Source organism: Balaenoptera musculus, chromosome 18 (assembly GCF_009873245.2).
Source record: "Balaenoptera musculus isolate JJ_BM4_2016_0621 chromosome 18, mBalMus1.pri.v3, whole genome shotgun sequence".
NCBI classification, from domain to species: Eukaryota; Metazoa; Chordata; class Mammalia; order Artiodactyla; family Balaenopteridae; genus Balaenoptera; species Balaenoptera musculus.
The window spans coordinates 34119658-34138245 of record NC_045802.1 but is presented as its reverse complement, the minus strand read 5'-3'; positions in this window follow the sequence as shown (position 1 = coordinate 34138245).

Here is an 18588-nt window from a genome sequence, read left to right as displayed (position 1 = left end):
CCTTCTTAACAGTGAAAGACTGAATGCTTTCCCCCTAAGATCAAGAACAAGATGAGAAAAGATGTCTGTTTCACTATTCTTATTCAATATTGTGCTGGAAGTTCTAAAAAGTACAGTAAGGCAAGTGAAAGAAACAAAAGTCATACAGCTTGAAAAGGAAGAAATAAAACTGTCCCTATTTGCAAATGACAAGGTTATCTGTGAAGGAAATCCCAAGGAATCTACTGAAACTTTCTAGAAGTAATAAGTAAATTCAGTAAGGTCACAAGATAAGAGAACAAAAACATTTTTATTTCTACATCCTAGAAATGAAAGAGGGTATATCACTACAGACCCTATAGCAGAGAAAGAAAGAAGTCAGGAAGAAACTCAAGTCAGAAAAAAAGGTAGGTAAGTTACTCCTCAGGTAAGAGGGCTCCAAAGCAAAAGCATGTTAAATGGAAGTGTGTGAGAATAAAGAAACCAAACATAGAGAATGAGTGCTCATATCCCAGTGTAGATACATTTCTTAAAGTTATACCAGCTTTTTGTAGCTTCTCTCCAGTGCTCATATCCCCACTATTGTCCTCTGCCTCTAGTAGGATACAGATGCAGTAGTGGAGAAATACAGTAATTAAGGGACAAGTGGACTTTTCTAATAGAATTTCAGGGAGGTGCCAAGGATGGTAACCTGAGAGCTAGTAGCAGTGTGTCTCAGGAACATTCACATTTCTTATCACAGAGAGGAAATTGGAGGGGTCACAGTCCAGCAGTTGCAGGGCCAATGAGAAAAGAATGGCAGTGCTTATAACTTGCATTCTGACTGCAAGTACAAGCCAATGTGGCCTAAGGAAATTCTTTTCACATGTTGAATTACGAAAGATGGGGTAAAATATTATCTGCCAGGGCCCAGATTCAGGTGAGGCTGAGTCATGTAAGTGCAGGATTGATTGCTTTCTTTATTTAAATTTTTGATATTTTGTTCAATTTGAATCTTTGCTGCATAATTTTGATTTTTTAAACATATTACATTTAAAATTGTTTCTCTTGACTGCTGAGTTTTTTGGTGGCCCCCTAAATTTTACACCTAAGGCAAGTGTCTCACTCATCTCACCCTAGACCAGACCCTGTCATCTGCAGCAGGAGGACCAGCAGACACATATAGATCCCAGGACAGAGCCAATGGGAAAGTGTCAAAAGAAAGAAAATGAGAAAAGAAAATGAAAAGAAGCCAACAAGGTTAACCTGAACACTTGAGAAGGAAATATAATGGGAACGTACCTGCAAGTTATGGAATTTCTACCCTCAAAGGCAGATTTTAATGCAGATTCCCATTTGTTCAGGTTCTGGAAGACAACAGTAAGAACTACCATTTAATGAGGGCTTATATAATGAGGGGCCTTAAGAATCTTATTTATATCATCATAATTAAGCTTCATTTTTACTCTATTAAATATGCATTAATAACCCCCAGTTGTGCATATTAGGAAATTTAGGCTCAGCTGAGTACATTTCCCAAGGTCATGAAGTTTGTAAGTGGAGGAGCATGGTCAGGACCTATGTGTATTTGAATGCAAAACTCCACAGTACTAACCTCTGCCCCACACCAACCTACTAACAGAGACAAGAGAGTATGAGTCAACAGGAGTTGCAGAATGAGGGCTGAATAATAAAAATTCAGTGTTTACCTTTTGAAAATGTCTTTCCCTCTCCCTAAATAGTGTTCATCTAGCACATGTTCCTAAATTGGGAAGAACAAAACCTTGTCTGAACTTCAATCAGTCATAGGCCATGTGCTTTCTCAAAGCTGGGGACCATCTAGTTGCCCAACCAAATAGGGAAACAAATGCAGAACATAGGGAGAAATAAGAACTACAAAGTACCAAGGCTTGCTCTGACCTCACCCAATCAGAGGAGACCTAAAATGATCAGTGTAACATTAGCCAGGGAGATTGTTGCCCAGCACGTCAAAGACTTCTGAGGCTTAGGGACTTGATTTTGTTGGTTAGAACACCTGCTAACTCTGCTGGCATAGCAAGAGGAATCCAGGACTGGAAAGTGAGACTATGAGGTGGTTATAGGATGTTTTTTCTCTTCGTATATCTCCTATGTCTGGACATAACAATACAGCACACTGAAAGCTAAATAAGCTCCTCTGAGGCTGACAAAATGAGATCAATAAATAACTCATCATAGTCCACAAAGACAATTTTTTTTGGCTCTTTAGTCTATATAACATAAAGTGAGTGCTTCTGTAGAAATGTGAATAATTCTGAATAAAGCTATCAGAGAGCATATCCCTATAGTGCCAAAGGGAATTATTCAAAAGCATCTGTTAGAAATACCAGGATAACAACAACAGTTGGTGCCAAAGCCTTCTGGTTTTGTAGGAAAGAAGTTTAATGTACATCAGAATTAAGATTAATAATAATGTTAATTGTTAATATAAAAAGGCTTAGCTAACCCACAATGTAAAGAGTGGAGAATACAGCCTTTGTACTGTTTTAATTAGAAAATTTTAGTTTTGCAGAAATCCAACTATAAGGTTAACCACTCATAATGCTTTGTTTTAGTCGTGAATTATTAAAGCTTAGTAAATGTTCATTATAATAATAATAATATCAGTTTTAAAGTTTCTTAAAAGCAAGTATACTTTGAAATTAAAAGCTAGATGGGGTTCTATATATTTTGCTAAAATGTTAATATCAATTCCTGTTAAGCACTTCTTTTTTTAAAAAGATTACACTTAAAGAAAGATTTTCTTCAGCTTACTCTTGGGGGAAGGGATTGGAAAAAGAGAAGTAAAAAAAACATGCAGCATATACCATGGAGTAGCACTTATTTCAGCTTTACTGCCCCACCGCCTGCCCCCACATAAGAAATCCAGAGTGGCTGGGGTGCCAATGAAATTGAATGCAGACATTTTAAGGTGGTATTCTATAAACAAAGCACAAATTTTCATAAATATCCAGAGTAATTCCGTAATTATCAAGTCCTGGTTACAATCCCTGCCAGGGAGACAGGGCTGTAAAGAAAACACTGCCATATCCATAGTGCACAGACATGACTAGCAGGTTATCCTCTGTAGAAAAATTACACTCCAAGAAGCCTGAAGTATGTAATCCCAAGGGGCACCATTCACACTGTAGTCATCACAAATGGCAACCCTTGGAGTTGGGCAGTGTGCATTCTGCACAGCTGTAGGCTGTGACCCTGGACACACTGGTATCAGAACACTAAAATACAGGTAATAAACATAGCCTCTTAAGACCAAATCAGTGCTACTTTAGAAGTGACTTGAGCAAGATAATCAAAGCTTGGTAGGTAAAACAAAAAGCAGGCTCACTTATTTCAAATCAAGTGTGGGAACATTAAGCTTTCAGAACTATCAATAGTGCTTAACATAAAATTTCACTTTCAGCCAGCTTTGATGGCTAAGGTTTGTCCAGTTTGATTTCTATTGACCTTTAATCTCTGCTTCAACTCCTGCTTGTGCCGCATCCACCAAATCACCTGATATCATGTGCATCCCAATCTAACAACTGACTCAGTCAGCCTGAGGACACAGTTCACACCAGACATTCTGATGAGAAGCCTCAGACAGAGCAGTAGTGGTGGGGGTGGGGGGTTGGGGAGGAAGGACATAAGAATTAATATTTAATGCAGTGTTTTAGAGGTAACCAATACGGTGAAATAGGAAGACCCTGAACTCACCTCCTCTCATGAACAAAGATTACAACTATTTACAGGGCAACTACCTGTGAGAACGACCCAAGACTAGCAGAAAAGATTTTCTACAGCTAAAGACTTGCTGATCTTAGAGTGTCCCAAAGAGTCAAGAGGAGCTAAGACTCCTCTTGGGGATGAGACACTAGTGGCAGCCATTTTGGGAGCTCATTCTACCACAGTAACACCAGTGCTGGCAAGCACCATTTTGGAATCCTCTCTCTAGCATATTAGTGCCAGGGGCTTATCCACTTACCAGGGGGAAAGCACTATTCCTGAGTCCCCCCAGTGCCACAGAGACAGCCCATGAGGAGTCAACACTGCTTCCCAGCACACCAGCACCAGCCCTGCTCTACCCTGGAACACACAGCCAATCATGCAAGAAGCCTACCCTTCCCTCTAGCAGGCCCACAGCCACCACACAAGACACAGCCTCACAGCAAACTGGACAGAGGCCAAGCCTGCCCCACAGTATTTGGCCCTGCCACTAAAGAAGGGTGCACACAGTTCACAAAGGGAGCATCCCTGGAGCATATAGCTCTGGTGACTAAGGGACGCATGCTGCTGGGCCCCATAGGACACACTTAAATAAGGCCACTTCTCCAAAATCAGGAAACACAACCAACCTTCCTAACACATAGAAATAAGCATAAAGTATTGGGAAAAATGAAGAGACAGCAAATATGTTCCAAATAAAGGAACAAGACAAAACCTCAGAAAAAGAACTAAACAAAGTGGGTATAAGCAATCTACCCAATAAAGAGATCAAGGTAATGATCATAAATATGTTTACCAAACATTGGAGAAGAATAGATGAACACTAAGAATTTCAACAAATATGTGAAAATATAAATAAGAACCAAACAGAGCAGAAGAATACAATAACTGAAATTAAAAATACACTAGAAGGAATCAACAGTAGATTAGATGATACAGAGGAATGAGTCAGCGAACTGGAAGACAGAGTAATGGAAATCACCAAGTGGAACAGAAAAGAAGAAAAAAAAATTTAATGAGGATAATTTAAGAGACCTCTGAGACAACATCAAGCATATTAACATTCACATTATATGGGTCCTGGAAGGTGAAGAAAGAGAGAAAGAGGCAGAGAACTTATTTGAAGAAATAATAGCTGAAAACTTCTCTAATCTGAGGAAGAAAACAAATATCCATATCCAGGAAGCACAGAGACCCAAAGAAGATGAACCCAAAGAGGTCCACACCAAGATACAAAATAATTAAAAAGTCAAAAATTAAAGATAAAGTGAAAATCTTAAAAGCAGCAAGAGAAAAGCAACTAGTTACATACAAGAGAACTCCCATAAGGACATCAGGTGACTTTTCAGCAGAAACTCTAAAGGCCAGAAAGGAGTGGCACAATATATTCAAAGTAATGAAAGGGAAAAAATCTACAACCACGAATACTCTACCCAGCAAGGTTATCATACAGATTTGAAGGAGGGATAAAGAGTTTTACAGATAAGCAAAAGCTAAATAAGTTCAGCATCACTAAACTGGCCTTACAAGAAATGATAAAGGGACTTATCTAAGCAGAAAAGAAAAGGCCACAACTAGAAATATGAAAATTACAAAAGAAAAATTTTCACTGGTAAAGGCAAACATACATTAAAGGTAATAAATCAACCACTTATAAACTAATAGGAAAGTTAAAAGACAAATTAGTAAAATCATCTATACCCATAATAAATAGTTAAGGGATACACACAAAAAAAGATGTAAAATATGGTGTCAAAATTATCAAACATGAGGGGGATTGAAAAAAGTAGAGTTGCTAGAATATGTTCAACTTAAGAGATCATCAGATTAAATTAGTCATATATATATATATATATATATATATATATGTGTGTGTGTGTATATATATATGTTATATGTTGTTATATGTGAACCACAAACCAAATATCTATAATAGATACACACAAAAAAGAGAAAGGAATCCAAATATAACACTAAAGATACTGATCAAATCCCAGCAGAAGACATCAAAAGAAGAAAGGAATCAAAAAGAACTACAAAAACAATCTGAAAACAATTGACAAAATGGTAATGAGCCCATAGCTATCAATAATTACTTTAAATGTAATCAAACTAAATGCTCCAATCAAAAGACATGGAGTGGCTGAATGGATACAAAAACAAGACCCATATATATGCTGCCTACAAAAGACTCATTTCAGAACCAAACACACAAAGACTGAAAGTGAAAGGATGGAAAAAGGTATTCCATGCAAATGGAAATCAAAAGAAAGTTGGAGTAGCTATACTTATATCAGAAAAAATAAAATTTAAAATAAAGACTGTTACAAGAGACAAAGAAAGACATTACTTAATGATAAAGGGATCATTCGAAAAAGAAGATATAACAGTTGTAAATACATATGCACCCAACATAAGAGCACGTAAATACATAAATCAAATATTAACAAAAATAGGGAGAAATTGACAGTAATACAATAATAGTAGGGGACTTAACACCCCACTTACATCAATGGACAGATTATTCAGACAGAAAATCAATAAGGAAACACTGGCCTTAATGACACATTAAGATCTGATGAACTTAAAAGATACATACAGAATATTTCATCCAAAAACAACAGGATACACATTCTTTTCAATTGCACATGGAACATTCTCCAATATAGATCACATCCTAGGCCACAAAACAAACCTCAATAAATTTAAGAAGACTGAAATCATATCAGGCATCTTTCCAATCCCAATACTACTAGAAATCAACTACAATAAGAAACCTGCCAAAAAAAGAGAAACATGTGGAGGCTAAACAACATGCTACTGAACAACCAATGAATCACTTAAGAGATCAAAGAGGAAATCAAAAATACGTGGAGACAAATGAAAATGGAACATAATGGCCCAAAATCTATGGGATTCAGCAGAAGTAGTTCTAAGAGGGAAGTTTATAGTGAAACAAGCCTACCTTAGGAAACAAGAAAAATCTCTAACAATCTAATCTTACACCTAAAGGAACTAGGAAAAGAAGAACAAACAAAACCCAAAACTAGTAGAACAACAGAAATAATAAAGATTAGTGGAAGTAAATAAAACAGAGACTAAAAAAAAAATTTAGTTCAATGAAAGTAAGAGTTGGTTCTTTGAAATAATAAGTAAAATTGATAAAATTTTAGCCAGACTCATCAAGAAAAAGAGAGAGGACCATATAAATATAACCAGAAATGAAAAAGGAGAAGTCACAACTGACAACACAGAAATAAAAAAGTTTATTAGAGATTACTATGAACAATTATACACTAATATAATGAACAACCTAAAAGGAATGGATAAATTAGTAGAAATGTACAATCTCCCAAGACTGAATCAGGAAGAAATACAAAATATAAACAAGTTAATTATTAGTAATGAAATTGAATCAGTAATCAAAAAATTCCCAGAAAACAAAATTTCAGGACCTTCACAGGTGAATTCAGCCAGGCATTTAAAGACATTTAAAGAAGAGTTAATGCCTATCCTTCTCAAACTATTTCAAAAAATTCAAGAGGAAAGAATGCAACCAAATTCATTCTATAAGGCCAGCATCACACTAATATCAAAACCAGACAAAGACACCAAAAAAAAAAAAAAAGAAAATGACAGACCAACATCACTGCTGAACATGGAAGCAAAAATTCTCAGTAAAATATTTGCAAATCAAATTTAATAATACATTAAAAGGATCATACACATGATCAAGTGTGATTTATCTCAGAGATGCAAGGATGGTTTAATATCTGCAAATCAGTCAACTTGACAAACTGAAGAATGAAACTGAACTTTAACAAACTTTAACAAACTGAAGAATGAAAATCATATGATTATCTCAATAGATGCAGAAAAGGTTTTTAACAAAATTACATCTGTTTATGATAAAAACTCTCAACAAATTAAGTATAGAGGGAATGTACCCCAAAGTAATAAAGGTCATACATGACAAACCTACAGCCAACACCATACTCAATGGTAAAAAGCTGAAAGTATTTCCTCTAAGATCAGGAGCAAAACAAGGATACCCAGTCTCACCACTTTCATTCAACATAGTATTGGAAGTTCTAGTCACAGTAGTCAGACAAGAAAAAAAAATGAAAGGAATACAAATTGGAAAGAAAGAAGTAAACTGTCACTGTTTGTAGATTACATGATATTATATATTGAAAACCCTAAAGACACCACTCAAAACTACTAGAACTCATCAATGAATTCTGTAAAGTTGCAGGATACTGAAATAATACGGAGAAATATGTTGTATTTCTATAAACTAACAATAAACTATCAGAAAGAGAAATTAAGAAAATAGTCCCATTTACACTGTATCAAAAAGAATAAAATACCTAGGAATAAATCAAAATAAGGAGGTAAAGGACCTGTACTCAGAAACTTATATGACACTGGTGAAAGAAATTAAAGACATGTGCTGCATTGGTGGTATAGTGGTGAGCATAGCTGTCTTCCCAAGAAATTGAAGATGTCACAAACAAATGGGAAAATATACCATGCTCATGGCTTGGAAGAATCAATAGTGTTAAAATAATTGTACTACCCAAGGCAATCTACAGATTCAATGCAATCCCTATCAAAAAACCAATGGCATTTCTCACAGGACTAGAACTAATAATTCTAAAAGTTGAATGGAAACACAAAAGACCCAGAATAGCCAAAACAATCAAGAAAGCACAACAAAGCTGGAGGTATCACTCTTCCTGATTTCAAACTATACTATAAAGCTACAGTAATCAAAACAGTATGGTACTGGCAAAAAATAGACACATTAATCAATGAAACTGAAGAGATTCCCATAAAAAACCTATATATACTTATATGGTCAATCAATTTACAACAAAGAAAGCAAAAGCATACAATGGGGAAAAGACCACCTCTTCTATAAATTATGTTGGGGAACTGAACAGCTATATGCAAAAGAATCAAACTGGACTACTTTCTCACACCATATAAAAGATAAACTCAAAATGGATTAAGGACTTAAATGTAAGACTTAAAACCATAAAAATCCTAGAAGAAAACAAAAGCAGCATGCTCTTTGACATCAGTCTTAGCAATATTTGGGGGAATCTGTCTCTTCAGTCAAGGGAAACAAAAGTGAAAAAATAACAAATGGGAGTACATAAAACTAAAAAACTTTTGCATAGCAAAGGAAAATATCAATAAAATGAAAAGGCAACCTACTGAATGGGAGAACATGTTTGCAAACAGTACATCTAATAAGGGATTAATATCCAAAATTTATTTAAAAACTAACACAGTCAACGTCAAAAAAAAAAAGATTAAAAAATAGGCAGAAGACATGAATAGATGTTTTCCAAAGAAGATATACAGATGACCAGCAGACCTAGATGCTCAGTATCTCTAATCATCAGCAAAAAGCAAATCAAGACAGAATGAGTTACCACCTGAAACATGTCAGAATGGTTATCATCAAAAAGACAACAAATAAGACAGCAGAAGCAAAACGAACTACAATCCTGCAGCCTGTGGAACAAAAAACACATTCACAGAAAGACAGACAAAATGAAAAGGCAGAGGACTATGTACCTGATGAAAGAACAAGATAAAACCCCAGAAAAACAATTAACTGAAGTGAAGATAGGCAACTTTCCAGAAAAAGAATTCAGAATAACGATAGTGAAGATGATCCAGGACCTTGGAAAAAGAATGGAATCAAAGATTGAGAAGATTCAAGAAATGTTTAGCAAAGACCTAGAAGAATTAAAGAACAAACACTTAGAAGAATTAAAGAACAAACAAACAGAGATGAACAATACAATAACTGAAATGAAAAATACACTAGAAGGAATCAATAGCAGAATAAATGAGGCAGAAGAACAGAGAAGTGACCTGGAAGATAGAATGGTGGAATTCACTGCTGGGGAAAAGAAAAAAAGAAAAAAGAAAGAAAAGAAATGAAGACAGGCTAAGAGCCCTCTGGGACAACATTAAATGCACCAACATTGGCATTATAGGGGTCCCAGAAGGAGAAGAGAAAGGACCCGAGAAAATATTTGAAGAGATTATAGTCAAAAACTTCCCTAACATGGGAAAGGAAATAGCCACCCAAGTCCAGGAAGCACAGAGTCCCAGGCAGAATAAACCCAAGGAGAATCATGCCAAGACACATAATAATCAAATTGACAAAAATTAAAGACAAAGAAAAATCATTAAAAGCAACAAGGGAAAAATGACAAACAACATACAAGGGAACTCCCATAAGGTTAACAGCTGATTTCTCAGCAGAAACTCTACAAGCCAGAATGGAGTGGCATGATATACTTAAAGTGACGAAAGGGAAGAAAGAACCTACAACCAAGATTATTCTACCTGGCAAGGATCTCATTCAGATTTGATGGAGGAATCAAAAGCTTTACAGACAAGCAAAAGCTAAGAGAATTCAGCACTACCAAACCAACTCTACAACAATGCCAAAGGAACTTCTCTAAGTGGGAAACACAAGAGAAGAAAAGGACCTACAAAAACAAACCCAAAACAATTAAGAAAATTGGAATAGGAACATACATATCAATAATTACTTTAAATGTGAATGGATTAAATGCTCAAACCAAAAGACAGAGGCTCGCTGAATAGATACAAAAACAAGACCCACATATATGATGTCTACAAGAAACCCACTTCAGACCTAGGGATACATACAGACTGAAAGTGAGGGGATGGAAACAGATATTCCATGAAAATGGAAATCAAAAAAAACTGGAGTAGCAATACTCATATCAGATAAAATAGACTTTAAAATAATGAATGTTACAAGAGACAAGGAAGGACACTATGTAATGATCAAGGGATCAATCCAAAAAGAAGATGTAACAATTACAAATATATATGCACCCAACATAGGAGCACCTCAATACCTAAGGCAAATGCTAACAGCTATAAAAGAAGAAATCGACAGTAACACCATAATAGTGGGGGAATTTAACACCTCACTTACACCAATGGACAGATCATCCAGACAGAAAATTAATAAGGAAACACAGCTTTAAATGACACAATAGACCAGATAGTTTTAATTGATATTTATAGGACATTCCATCCTAAAACAGCAGATTACACTTTTTTCTCAAGTGCACATGGAACATTTTCCAGGATAGATCACATCTTGGGTCACAAATCAAGCCTCAGAAAATTTACGAAAATTGAAATCATATAAAGCATCTTTTCTGACCACAATGCTATGAGATTCGAAAGCAGGTACAGGGAAAAACAATGTGAAAAACACAAGCACATGGAGACTAAACAATACTTTACTAAATAGCCAAGAGATCACTGAAGAAATCAAAGAGGAAATCAAAAAATGCCTAGAGAAAAATGACAAAGAAAAGACGATGATCCAAAACCTATGGGATGCAGCAAAAGCTCTAAGAGGGAAGTTTATAGCAATACAATCCTACCTCAAGAAACAAGAAAAATCTCAAATAAACAATCTAACCTTACACCTAAAAGAACTAGAGAAAGAAGAACAAACAGAACCCAAAGTTAGTACAAGGAAAGAAATCATAAAAATCAGAGCAGAAATAAATAAAATAGAAACAAAGAAAACAATAGCAAAGATCAACAAAACTAAAAGCTGGTTCTTTAAGAAGGTAAACAAAATTGACAAACCTTTAGCCGGACTCATCAAGAAAAAGAGGGAGAGGACTCAAATCAATAAAATTAGAAATGAAAAAGAAGTTACAGTGGACACCGCAGAAATACAAAGCATCATAAGAGACTACTACAAGCAAAAAAAAAAAAAAAAAAAGACAACAAATAAACGTTGGCAAGAATGTGGAGAAAAGGGAACCCTCATGCACTGTTGGAGGTATGGTAAATTGGTGTAGCCACTATGCAAAATGGTGTGGAGGTTCCTCAAAAAAATTAAAACTAGAATTTCCATATGATCCAGCAATTTCACTTCTGGGTATTTACCTGAAGAAAACAAAAACACTGATTTGAACAGATATATGCACTCCTATGAACATTGTAGTATTATTTACAATAGCCAAGATGTGAAAGCAACCCAAGTGTCATCTATTGATAGATGAATGGATAAAGAAGCTATGTTGTGTGTGTGTGTGTATACAATGGATTATTATTATCATAAAAATAAATGAAATCTTGCCATTTGCAACAACATGGACGGATCTGGGGGTATTATGCTAATTGAAATAAGTCAGAGAAAGACAAATACTATATGATCTCATTTGTATGTGGAATCTAAAAAACAAAACAAAACAAATGAAAATAGACACAGAGAACAAATGAGTGTTTGCCAGAGGAGAGGAGGGTTGGGGGTAAAGTAGATGAAGGGATTAAGAGATACAAACTTTTAGTTATAAAATAAGTTAGCCACAGGGATGTAATATACAGCAATAAAAATTATGGTCAATAATATTGTAATAACTTTGTATGGGAACAGATCGTTACTAAACTTATTGTGGTGGTCATGTCATAATGTGTATAAATTTGAAATCACTATGTAGTATACCTGCAAGTAACATGATTATTGTACATCAATTATATTTCAATAAAAAAATTAATGAATGCAATGTTTAGAGATGATTGAGATAAAAAGTAAATATGGCCCCTTACATTTGTTATTTAATTGGTGCAAATTTTTTATTTTTTCAAATACTTATATGGGGGGGATGTTGCATGCATTTTCTCATCCAAGAGTGTGGACTTTAGCAAGAAATAATATTACATGGAGAGCAAGCTTCAAAAGCAAATCAAATTTCAGGGCATTCTTGTAACTGATAGTATACAGGGTATTTTTGAGTGCCCAAAGCAAGGGCAATATAAGAAGGAAGAATTGCATAAGTTAAAGCTACAAGTAGGTGGAACACACCAGAAATTCTTTGAGCCTGACCTTTTTTTTCCATCTTGATACTTGTCTTTCCAGCCTCCAAACCCAACTTCTGACCTGAAAATTTCCCAACCAAGTTTTGTTCCTTGAACATCTACTCATCTGGGAAAGGTTTCCAGGACCTGCCCCTGAGGTCATTCACCACTGAATGCCTTAGGCCAGCGGTCCCCAAACTTTTTGGCACCAGGAACCAGTTTCGTGGAAGACAGTTTTTCCATGGACAGGGGCGGGGGATGGGTCAGGCAGTAATGTGAGTGATGGTTCAGGCAATAATGTGAGCAACGGGGAGCAGCACTTGTTTGCCTGCCGCTCACCTGCTGCTGTGCAGCCCGGCTCCTAACAGGTCACAGACTAGTACCAGTGTGGGGCCAAGGGGTTGGGGACCCCTGCCTTAGGCCACAGTGCACCTCTGTTTAGATTAGTCTCCTTACCTGACAGGACCTCAGATCCTGAGTACTGTTTTTCTTCCTCATGGTATTTCCCAAATAATGGCACTGGATTCCTGACAGCATTGCTGTACCTATCCCAATAGGTGACTTTTTTTCTCTCTAGACAATATTCAAGACAACTTGTTCACCCTTGACTGCTGCCCAAGTAACAAGGACAAGATGGGCAATTCCCTTGTTCCCTGAAGCTTCCTGCAGGAGTCGGAGTAGCTGAAACTCAGAGAGGGTTTGAAAAGCATTAAAATGTATTTCTCTCTTTCTCAGTCAGTTCAAATGTACTGAAAAAAAGAGAACATTTATTTCCAAGACTACTTCAGGTAAAGCCTCAAATCCTCTGATGTCTCTAAAGTTTCCACTTTTATGTGAGAAATCATGCTGTCTTTCTTCAATAAATCCATAAGGGCTTTAGAACGCTGCAGTCCTTCTAAGCAATCCCCAAATGATTTAACATTATTTTATGTTTTTTTTCTTCACCTCAATGGCAATTCAGAATGGAGTATAATGAACCAATTTTTTTATTCTAGGCTTCCAATTGCTTCACAAAATATGCTTTAAAAAGAAATCAAAATTATTTCAATGCTACAAAATTGTTTCTATACTTCTGTATTGGCCTAGAAAAAAATCTCAAGGGTCCATAACAGGCCATTTCCTGGCCACAAAGTGAATATACAATGAAACAGTCCTAGAGAAATAACTGTTTCATCTTCTTCTAAAGGCCCATAAAAGTGGAAATTCCACAGTCTCCTTCAGTTACCCCAAATGTTAATAATCCTTACTCCTCACTAAACCTGGATCGACCCTTGAAGACCACATTTATAAGTGTGATCATTAATTTTATGTGTCAACTTAACTAAGCCACAGGGTGCTCAGATATTTGGTCAAACATTATTCTGCATATTTCTGTGAAGATATTTTGGGATGAGATTAGCATTTAAATGGATAGACTGAGTAAAGCAGGTTGCCCTTCTTAATGTAGGTAGACCTCATGTAATCACTTGAAGGACTGAAAAGAACAGAAAACTGACCTCTCCCTGATTAAGAGAGAATTCTCCTGCTTTTCAACCTTTGAGCTGGGACATTGGCTCTTCTTGGTTCTACAGCAGCCTGCTGGCCTTCAGACTCTAACTGGGATATCAGCTCTGAATATGTTGAGCTCGCCAGCCTCCAGAATTGCATGAACCAATTCCATATATATATATAATAGGTATCTACAGATAAAGATAGATGGATAGAGATAAAGATAGAGATAGAGAGATCTCCTCTTGGTTGTGTTTCTCTAGAGAAGTCTGACTAATACAGTAGGGTGAACAGGATGAATTCAACTTCAGACATGTTGAATTTGTGACCTCTCTGATATATTTTATATACTGAAAATACACCTTGGACTATTGAGTGCATTTTTTCAACCTAAAAATATCATACATGAAGGCCAAAATTCCAAAGAATTGTTCTGCTAAAGAATTTTTCATTCTTTGTAAGCTTGGAATGGGCATAATGCTATAAAACCATAGTATTTACCTTGGTTGAAGGTCGCAGGAGGAGTGTCACAAATGCTTTGGAATATCTGATGGAAGTCATATCCTCCATCAAGAAAGAAACAGAAATAGACAACTAACCTCCAGAAAACACAGCACTAGAGCCCATAGGTTCTAGTCTGGCAAGCTGGCGTGACAGCACCATATTTTTTCCAAAGAAATATGTAGATTTAAACGTATCTTTCTGATTTCCCCTTTTCCCATAGTGAGTATAATATAATGGATTTTTGTTTCATGAATTGTTTCCTAAATAATTTCACAGAAAACTGAGGGAGGAAAGAATGTAATAAATGTCAGACTTTGATATGTCCGTAAAGTTCTTTAAAGTCCAGCTTATCAGAGGCCATGAATATAATCTTTAGCAGTACAATAAAATGTAGTAAAGACCATAGGGTTTAAGTTCAGTAGAACTGCAAAGATCCCAAACTACTGCTACTTAACAGAGGTGAGGAAAAGAATAGCCTTAACAGTACTCCACTGAATTTAGATAGCAGGAAACTCAGCTCTCAAGATCAACTTGAAAGAAAGTCACTGGAGTCCAAAAAACATAGTGTGGAAATAACAAAAAGCTAACTAAAAATCAAGGTCATTTGAAAGCTTTCAATGCAGCAGCAATAACTAACATTTTAACACTCTTAATAGAACGTTTGAATCGCATGGAAATCTAATAATGTAAATATAATTTTAATTTGGGTGAAATGCAGCTCTGAGATGCTAGGTGGTTAGTACGTGACATTGCTAGGCCTCATATGCACGACCTTAGACCACAGTTTTGAAGCTCCAACTATACCAGTGAAGTGATACATTTGGACTAGCCTCTAGTCAGAGTGGCTAATGGAAAAAAAACCAGATCAGTAGCAAGAAGCAGCTCACCTCAAATGACAACATGGCTGTGAGAATCCCCAATGTGTGTGACCTAAAAAATAGAACAGGTTGCCATTCTCACCATTAAGACAATTTGTCCACATTTAGTTCCCATGCAGAAAGCAAAATAAAGGTGAGGATGACAAGAGAGGACTGACTTTAATATTCTTTGTCTATTTGAAGCTGTTCAAATCAGTTTCCCCCTTGCCAGCAGGTAGACTCTGGCTGGGGAAGTTAAATAATGGTGTGGTCTGCCTGCTATTTAGACATATTGTAAAACAGGTGAGCAGTAATAACTTATTCTAGCATATAGAGACCTTATTTTCCTGTCATAAACAGGGAATATTTCAGGAAATGGTACTTCAGTGAAATACACTGTATATTTTGACATTTGAGAATCACAGTTTTTCTCTACAGGAATATAGATAATATTCTCTCAAGTGTTTTGTCAGTTGTATAATCTTAGTATTTATTTCTAAAATATTTATCAGGAATGAAACATATTGTTAGATGCTTTCACTACTTGGTGTGGGTTTTTTAAAAATAAGTTTGAGTACAATTTGTTTCTCTCTTCTGATCTCTTCAGAAAAAATATTGCTTCTTAAGAAAGGGTTCAATATTCTTGACTCTATGCCTGGTTGCAAACTATTACTCCAAACTATATTTTATAATATACTAAATAGAATATTGGACATATAACAGTAAAGCTTATAGCCTATTCCATTTTCCAAGTTTTATACCTACAAATCCATAAGGATTTCTCTTCTGCCTTGTCTAGCCTTTTATTTACATCTGCCCACCACCAGATGTTATTACTTAACATGACATTGTATATCATTCCCACGTAGGTGGCATAAAGATTTATGTCCTATTCATGAATGGTTGACAAATTCTATTTTCATTTCACAATGGATGAATGCAAATCACTTGGCCTTAATGTTTCAAAAAAAAGTCATTACAGTTTGGAATTCTTTTTGGCTTCAAAAATGTTTGGCCTTTTGTACACACACACACATGCTATATATAACTTTTGTCTTTTCCTTCGTAGCTTGGTGGTATATTCTGAAGCCTGACTGCCTTTATAAAGCCTTGGGCTTCAATTCTCCTGTCTTAAGATCAGCATATAAGGCAAAAAAGCATGGCTTTATTTTTCATTTGCATTGCTTATCTCCAGTGTGTGATTTTTTTTTTTTTCTACAGCACTAAGTTACCAGGGCTTCTGATAGATGAACTTGTTCTCTTGCATGTTGATTTGTAACAGACTTCCTTATTTGTTTTCACAATTTCATCTTTCATAGACTGGGTCCTTCCCAAAGACATCAGATTATATCATTTCAGAGATCAGATATTTAGTTCTTTTCAGCCTTAGGCCTCCCTGTACATGAACTACTCAGTTTTGTGTAATCTATTTACTTTTATGCATAAAATATATTTTAGACCTTACTTTAAATATTGCATGGAATTGGCAATGTGTTCCTACACAGTGTTTTGATTTTAAAGTATTAGTGGATGCTTCAACATCTAAGAAGTACAGGAAGGAAGTCAAGGGCTGAGGCTATAACAGAACCTTCTCCCATATCTTAGTAGAACCTATTGTGAGCAAGTGCTCAGAAATGCTTTTTTGACTGATTCAGATGGAATGGTTTTTGTATGTTATGGAAAATAAGCATCCTCACCAGATACCAAGATTCACTTTGAAAGTGTAAAAACCCAGGGATGATGAGAGACCTTCAAGATGGCAGAGGAGTAAGACGTGGAGATCACCTTCCTCCCCACAAATACATCAGAAATACATCTATATGTGGAACAATTCTACAGAACACCTACTGAACACTGGCAGAAAACCTCAGACTTCCAAAAAGGCAAGAAACTCCCCCACGTACCTGGGTAGGGCAAAAGAAAGAAGAAAAAACAGAGACAAAAGAATAGGGACAGGACCTACACCTCTGGGAGGGAGCTGTGAAGGATGAAAAGTTTCCACACACTAGGAAGCCCCTTCACTGGTGGAGACAGGGGGAGGCAGGGGGGGGGAAAGCTTCAGAGCCACAGAGGAGAGCGCAGCAATAGGGGTGCAGAGGGCAAAGTGGAGAGATTCCCACACAGAGGATCGGTGGTGACCAGCACTCACTAGCCTGAGAGGCTTGTCTACTCACCCGCCGGGGCAGGTGGGGGCTGGCAACTGAGGCTCGGGCTTCGGAGTTCAGATCCCAGGGAGAGGACTGGGGTTGGCTGCGTAAACACAGCCTGAAGGGGGCTAGTACGTCACACCTAGCCGGGAGGGAGTCTGGGGAAAAGGTTGGAACTGCCTAAGAGGCAAGAGACCATTGTTTCAGGGTGCACGAGGAGAGGGGATTTAGAGCACCACCTAAATGAGCTCCAGAGACAGGTGGGAGCCACGGCTATTAGCACGGACACCAGAGATGGGCATGAAATGCTAAGGCTGCTACTGCCACCACCAAGAAGCCTGTGTGCAAGCACAAGTCACTATCTACACCTCCCTCCCAGGAGCTTGTGCAGCCCACCACTGCCAGGGTCCCATGATCCAGGAACAACTTCCCCGTGGGGAACACATAGCGCACCTCAGACTGTTGCAATGTCACGGCAGCCTCTGCCACCACAGGCTCGACCTGCATTCCGTACCCCTCCCTCCCCCTGGCCTGAGTGAGCCAGAGCCCCCTAATCAGATGTTAATTTAACCCCATCTTGCTGAGCGAAGAACAGATGCCCTCAGGCAAGCTACATGCAGAAGCAGGGCCAAATCCAAAGCTGAACTTCAGGAGCTGTGTGAAAAAAGAAGAGAAAGGGAAATTTCTCCCAGCAGCCTCAGGAGCAGCAGATTAAATCTCCACAATCAACAGGATGTACCCTGCATCTGTGGAAATCCTGAATAGACAATGAATCATCCCATATTGAGGCAGTGGACTTCGTGAGCAACTGTAGACATGGGGTTTGCTTTCTGGATCTAATTTGTTTCTAGTTTTATGTTTATCTTAGTTTAGTATTTAGAGTTTATTGTCACTGGTAGATTTGTTTATTGATTTGGTTGCTCTCTTCCTTTTTTTTTAAATACGTAGATTTTTTTTTCCTTTTTCTTTTTTTGTGAGTGTGTATGTGTATGCTTCTTTGTTTG